Here is a 7,493-nt window from a genome sequence, read left to right as displayed (position 1 = left end):
ACTGGCGTGACGTCCGTCCGAGTGTTGACGGCAGCCGGGGAGTTCGCCGTGTGTCAACCGACTGGCACACGGCGAAGATGGGAGTTCGTCGTGTGCCTAGCCCTGGCACACGGCAAACAATAATGGTCGTGAGGCCCCCTGACGGCAGAGGGGTGTGCCCCGCACGTGATCCATGTTCGCCGTGTGCCTACGGCTGACACACGGCGAAGAGCAAGGTTTGCCGTGTGCTGGCCCTTGGCACACGGCAAAGAGTAAGGTTTCCCGTGTGTTTTTTCTTTGCCGTGTGTTCTTCTGGCGACACACGGCAAAGGAGGTCTTCGTCGTGTGCCCGAAATAATGCACACGGCGAAGATTCTGGCACACGGCAAAATACCATTTTCCGGTAGTGGAAGCAATAAATACTGCATACCTCAATCATAAGGTTCACATTTCTCCAAGAGTAGAATCACCTTCAGCAATTCCACTGCATTTTGGAAATGACCAAAAGTCAAAAGAAGAATCATTTGCTACCTACTCAAAATATCTATAAGCTAATTACATGCTCCAAATTGAAGGTGGTCACCAGCAGTTTTTTTACAAAAAATGTTCTTGCATGCTTTAACAATTGTGGAAAATGACATTATTGATGAAATATAACTTATATTTACGCAACCGTCTTGTCGAGACATAGAAGACAATGGCCATTGGTAAAATGAGTTTTTAAAAATGTGAGATGAATAAAATAATACAATATGTTTGATATGTATAGAATAATACCAAGAGCTCCATGTAACTGCAAAGTATTGTGAATATCTTGCACGCACACCACCAAAAGCTTCTTGCCAAGTGTCTATCAGTGTGATCATCTCCTCTTTTACATGATAATATGCTATAAATTCCAAAAGTGAAGCCATTTAGAATCTCAAAATAAAATACGAGCACACCTCCTCCTGTTCCATCCTCCTCCTCGCTCTATACCTCTCAATTCTATTAAGAGCTTTGTCTCCCTCGGTCACCTTTGGTTGTTGGCTGCTTCGTCTTTGCTCTCTCTCACCTTCTCTCTATCTGAACACAACGGGAGATGGCTTTAAATAATAATTCACTTGCAAAGCTGAAGCTATGAAATAAATCAAGCTGGAAGTTTGATAGGAAACAACCCGCAAAATCCTAAACCTAGGTCAATTCGAATCAAACAAGGCTCTTTTACATGGTGCCCTTAGATCATAAATCGTAGAGGCAGTGCAGGATCAAGAACCTGCAAAGAAATATTATTTCTCCACTGTGAGATCTAATAAGCACATGTCGCTCATCAGATATTTGAAACAGAAAAATAGTTTCAGGAGATTTTCGTCCAAGACAATGTCAGAATTGGATCCATGAGCGTATGAGAAAAAAGACCGGCAGGATGAATAGAGAACCTCAGACCTGCATAATGCAGCATCTCTTCGCATCTCTAGTTCCAATTGAACTCTTTTCTTGCTTTGTCAGCTAACCTGCAAAGACTACAGAGAAACAAATAGCGATGCTTGGCCTGTGCGGGACTTCAACTTCGCTGGGGCATTTACCCAAACACAGAGAGTGCACTTGCATCACCCCCTTCGTCAATCTGCAAACAACAAAAAAAGTTACATACACAACTTGCAGGATTCATGATATGAGATTACAAGCCAGCGATAGATGAGCAACGAGAGCACAGCTAGCAGCTTAACGTATCTGGACGATCTGCAGCCATGGTGAGGATGCCGGCGTTTACACAGGTGCACGGCCGCAAACGCCGACCTCAAATCCTCACGATTGAGTTGCATCGCGCACCGGCTGGAAAGCTCTTGCTGCGTTCCATGGCGACCGTTGTCGCGAGGAGAGTGGGAGGTAGCCGCCGAGGCGCCGCAGATCCACCATGACGCCGCGCCGCCGCCAGGATCACGCTACAGAGGGTTGGTCGATCCACGCGAATAGAGAGGAGGATGGCGGGTCGATGGAGGCAATGGCGAGGCCGAGTGGATCGCGAGGGCCGGGTGCAGGGGAGGGGGATCGGCGGATCGCAAGGGCTGCGTGCAGGTGGATGGCGACGGGCCCCTTTTGCTCCATCTTGATGCGTGCCTGCCCTCTACAAATTGTGGCCGCCGCCGGGGACCCGCCGTTGTCCCGCCGATTCAGTGAAGGAGTGGACGTCGATGCAGGGGCCGTCGCAGGTCTTGGCGGCGTCCGCGTCGCGGACCGCGCCGGGGCTGATCGGGACGGTGTGCTCCGGCGGCGGCGGCGAGGCGCTCCTTCTCAGGGCGTACCGGTCAGCCGGCGTCGCTGCGGGCCGGGCCGGCGCGACGACTTGCGTGATGAGGAATGCGATGCGGTGCGCGAGGGAGCCGGATGGGAGGCAGGACGGAGCGCTGATCACGGTGCGCGAGGGAGCCGGATGGGAGGCGGGACGGAGCGCTGATCACGGAAGCCGCGCTGGGGGGATTTGAATTTGAATGGATCCGACGGCTTTGGTGCACCCGTTCGTCCGTAGCACGATCGGACGATGGACATAGAGGCTTGGCTGACCCAAAGTCTTGGTCGCACCAAAGCGGCGTCACTCTTATATACAATTTTTAGGAGTAGAGATTTTATGCAACTAAACAAGGCTAAGAACATCTCCAAGAGCTCTTCTATTTTGAGAAAGTTGGCTAAAGAAAGAAAAGAAGACAAAACCCCCCCTCCAACAGCTCTTGTATCTACATCGTCTTCTATCCTCGTCTTGTATCCAGGGGGCATCGCTGGGCAAAGATGCAGAGTCCATCGGCTCTTGTATCCCGCCTGGCCCCACCTCCGCCTACCTCCGCCTTGGTCGTCCCGTCGAGCGCCGCCCTCGACGTCGCGGGCCGCCGTTGAGTGCTACCCCCACTCCCGGTCCCCGGTCCCTACCCCTGCCGTCTCGGGCCCCTACCGTGCGCGGGCGACGACCAGGCTGCACGGCTGCGGGAGTCCTAGGAGCATGCGAGGAGGAGGTGAGGGGTAGCAGGAGGTGGCTCACGACCTGAGCGCCCTTGCTGCGCCGGCTACGGCGCAGGCGAGGTGGAGGGCGGCGGTGCGGCAGCTCGCCCATCGGGAGCAAGAGCAGGGGTGGAGAAGAAGATAAGAAATTGAGTATGACATGCAAGGTCCACTACCTTAGTAGCGTATGGAGAATGCAATTTTAAAAGATCTGTTGGTTTACCCACTCTATATGAGGTCTTTTATCTTTTTGCAAAGCTTGTAAAAATTTAAATTTAGCTAAGATTATATAAGAGCTCTTGGAGATGCTCTAGGACCTTTTGTTTTTTTCGTTCGTCCTCTCCCCTTCGTATCGTCCGTGGCTCCACCCTTTCGCTTCGTCCTCTCCCCATCCCGAACGCACAACCTTGTTCCCCTCCCGAACGAAAGGCCAGTAATCTCGCTTGCCTTCCATCCAATCCAATCCAATCAACGGAAAACCCTAAATCCGTCACCCCGCCGCGCAAACCCCGCTGCTCACGCGTCACCTTGCCGCGCAGCACTTCCATTGTCCCTGTCATGCCGGATATCGTCAACGCGGAAAACCCTAAATCCGTCACCCCGCCGCGCAAACCCCGCTGCTCACGCGTCGCCTTGCCACGCAGCACTTCCATTGTCCCTGTCATGCCGGATATCGTCAACGCCGCTGCTGCCGCGCCGGACGTCGACGTCGCTGCTGCTCAAGTGACGCCGGCCGGTCACGCAGCATCTCCATTGTCGCGGCCACGCCAGACGTCGACAACGCCGTTGCTGCCGCGCCGGACGTCGACGTCGCTGCCGATCTACTCTGCATCTCGGGTCAAGCGACGACGGCCGTCCACGATGCTCCTTCTGGCCGCCAACGCCAGTCCATTGAGGGCCAATACAACTGAACGCTACACAGACGCCAGGTGAGATCACGTACCCTAATTATAGTGCCGTTTCCGCTGCTGATTTCTTTGATCACGCATCAGGCATCACCCAGCCGGAGAGCTGCCGGCCGTGCCGATCCACATAGGACCAATGGAGCATACATGGGTACGCCCATCATTCGTCTCAACCTGACATGTTGGTTGGAACGACGGATGCACTTATGGCTAGGCCTGTGAAGATTTGTTTTCATTTTTTCTACTTCATGTGTTCTTATCTTCGATCAATTCAGTGTCTAACCCCTAGCAGCCTGGACGCAGTTAGTGCAAGCTCATATTAGTGCAAGCAGTGGTCTGTTTTATTTCGTCTTTGATCAATGATCTCGGTCTGTGATATCTATTCATGAAAAATATTTTTTGCCGTCTGAGAGTCCTCTTGGGTATGGGTGTATGGTGAAAATAGTTAGTGGCTGATGAAATAATCTTGCTTTGGGGTGAAATAATCTTGTAGCCTTGTATGTTGGTTACAATATAATAATTTATCAGGCTTTTGCCGTTACAGTTTGTTACCTTTCTGCAGTTTGTGAATTTTGAGCTGACTACACTCACAACTGTTTTGCTATAGGATTTACCAATTCTATCTAAGAATTGAGGGCCGTATTAGCTAAATACTCATGACTACACATGCTGCCGATATGTAAGCTTGTTCCTACTCATATGAACATAAAAAAATTCACACACACACACACAATATAAATTTCTTTTATGCAGTTTCTAATACCATGGGTAAAATCAACAAAATTGATGTTATTTGTGCTCGACCATAAGGATAAAAATTTTACTTGGATTGACCCGACATCAACTCCAGAATGGTGCAAAGATATGCCATACAAGAAGTACGTGCGCACAATCCTAGATATGAGTATAAAGTATATGAGTGCTATGAGAGTATATGATAAAAAAATGGAGCCATAACATTTTAACGTGGAAAGCTAGAAGTCCAGATGGTATTGTCGAGGATAAAGACGGGTAATTAACTAAATCTAAAATTGCAATGAATCATATATGACTCTGCCACATGTATTCACAGAGCATTTAAGCACAGGTGTTTAACTGGCTACATAGTTATGCAATATATGGCTGCCTGGAAGCATGTGAGGACTACACACAAATAAGTATGGTGCGTATATTATGTTTCTCTACGTTCATGATTTAGTCCAGCACAACATGATGCTTATGTATACACAATCTTAACTACAGGATGGACAAGCACTGAGGAGGAATTTTGTGATTGACATGCTGGCGTTCGATGGAAACTCTCAGTTCGGAAAATACTTCCTGATTGTGTTAAGAAGTGTCTAAGCCGCATCACAGGAAAAAAAATATTTGAAAATATGAGATAAATTATTCAAACTATGCTTATGAGATTATGGATACTGTGATTTTGTCTAGATGGAATTCTTAATCCATTATGGATATTTTGATTTCATCGAATGCAATAGTTTTCGGACGTGCAGAATATTGTTTTGGGTTTACTTTTGTTCACTCATAGCACCGGAATGGTTCTATCAAAATCTAAATTAGCCTTAAAATATCATGTTGCTAAGACCAACATCGTGCTACCAATGTTATATATTACTTTTAGTAAACTTTTACCAATGTAGTTCAATTTTGTAGAAGTTTTATAAAGTTGAATTATGAATTATTTTAATATATAGATTGATAAAATTTTTGTTGCCCGTAGCAACGCACGGGCACGAACCTAGTTTCTTAATATATTTGCTCTCTGATTTGATCTAGGAGCATAAACTGGAGTCGCTGGCACCAACCAAAAACTGCTAAGCCACTTGAACATGCTAGATCAGTTTATGGATCCAAGAGTGTCACCGCCAAAAAAATAAAGCCACACCTATGAATACATTGAAATAAATTATCAACATCTCCTTCAAGCATCACAAGACTTGATTGGCAGGTGTGAAAATAAAAGCTTGAAGAGGAACAATGCAAACAAATCAGGAATCTGAAACGTCAGGGATCTTCTACAAGAGTCTTTTACGCACATACCATTAAGAAAGTTCGTGGTTACGCACATACCACTAAAAAGTTCGGAGTTACCTGTGTACCATCGCGCGAACTTTCGTTTACGTGTACACCATTTTGGATGGAATAGTGACTAACGGAGATGTGCAAAGACCGTTATACCCTCCTGTTAGATGGTGGGTTGAACAGGCCAGAGACCAAGGCCCGCGGCGCTCGCCCGTGACGCTGGTGCTGGCGCATGCTGATGCTGGCGCATTTTTTTGAATCTCTTTTATGCACATACCATTAAGAAAGTTCATAGTTACGTACATACTCCCTCCATACTAGTAAAAGAAGTCGTTTAAGATATGATTTAGCATACCAAGGTGTAATTAATTATGGTAGAGTTTTCCCTGTCTACCCTTATTAAATATAGCTGTGGGGGCGCTACAAACAATAGCTGCATGCAGCTCGATTGGTTAGCGCTACTACCCGAGGCAACCCGTCCCGGGTTCGATTCTTAATCAACACATATTTTTGCCATGCTTCATTTAATGAAGGAGCGTGCATGACCTTAATGAAGGGGCAAACTCGTCCAGAGTAAGCTGCAAACTCCTAAAACGACTTCTTTTCTGCAAACTAGCACTCCGCCTAGAACGACTTCTTTTTCCGATATGGAGGGAGTACCACTAAAAAGTTCGGAGTTACATGTGTACCATCGCGCAAACTTTTGTTTATATGTATACCATTCCGTCCATCTTCCATTAGAACTTAACGGTTTGTTTGTCCCGACAGGTGGGACCTATACATGAAAATGACCATCTTACCCCTGCCTCTCTACCATCAGCATCTAATGTTTCCTCTCTCTCGCATGCAACCCTAATCGCGGCGTCTACGGTCGAGGCCGGCACCCCGCTCCCGGGCCTGCTGCTGCGCCCGCGGGGGGCACCCCACGCAGCACCGGCCTGTGCCCGCAGGGGCCGGCCTCGGCCACGCGGCGGTGGCTTGCGCTCGCGGGACCTGCCTAGCGGCCGCGGGGCACGCGCGGGCGCTTGCGCACTGCGCCGGCGGGGTCATGCGCGGGGGCCCTGCGCAAGGCCTCGGCCGGCGGGTGGGTGCTCGCGCGGCAGCTTGGGAGCTGGTGCCGGCCTCGATCGTAGACTCTGCGATTAGGGTTGCATGCGAGAGAGAGAAAACGTTAGATGCTGATGGTAGAGAGGCAAGGGTAAGATGGTCATTTTCATGTATAGGTCCCACATGTCGGGACAAACAATCCATCAAGTTCTAACGGAAAGTGGACGGAATGGTATACACGTAAACAAAAGTTTGCGTGATGGTACACAGGTAACTCCGAATTTTTTAGTGGTATGTACGTAACTATGAACTTTCTTAATAGTATGTACGTAAAAAACTCCTTATACAACAGTTGCTCCTTCCTGCTAAAAAAGAGATGGCCAGGATGGTCTGTCGCAAAAAAAAATGGTTTAGGATGGTGAACGGCTTAGCCATAAATATGTCAAGTAAAACAAGGCATCAAGTAACACGTTGCAGGCAACCAAGACGACTCATGGAATTGAAATCACAAAACTCAAGGTGACATCAAGGATCGAGTAATCACCTGTCCCTGACGTACCC

General features: G+C 48.3%; 1 long non-coding RNA gene across 1 annotated transcript; it reads right to left on the bottom strand.

Moving 5' to 3' along the window:
• Positions 1 to 388: 388 nt before the first annotated feature.
• LOC120671893 lies at positions 389 to 2,112 on the bottom strand. The gene is made up of 3 exons (XR_005673898.1): positions 1,405 to 2,112; positions 757 to 1,234; positions 389 to 463 (listed from the first exon to the last, which is right to left on the bottom strand). It is a non-coding gene; the product is annotated as an uncharacterized LOC120671893 (long non-coding RNA).
• Between the last annotated feature and the right edge of the window lie 5,381 nt (positions 2,113 to 7,493).

The sequence above is a fragment of the Panicum virgatum genome, chromosome 5N (assembly GCF_016808335.1).
Source record: "Panicum virgatum strain AP13 chromosome 5N, P.virgatum_v5, whole genome shotgun sequence".
Classification (NCBI taxonomy): Eukaryota; Viridiplantae; Streptophyta; class Magnoliopsida; order Poales; family Poaceae; genus Panicum; species Panicum virgatum.
Note: the sequence above shows the minus strand (reverse complement) of the source record. Positions and strands in the feature narration are given on the sequence as shown.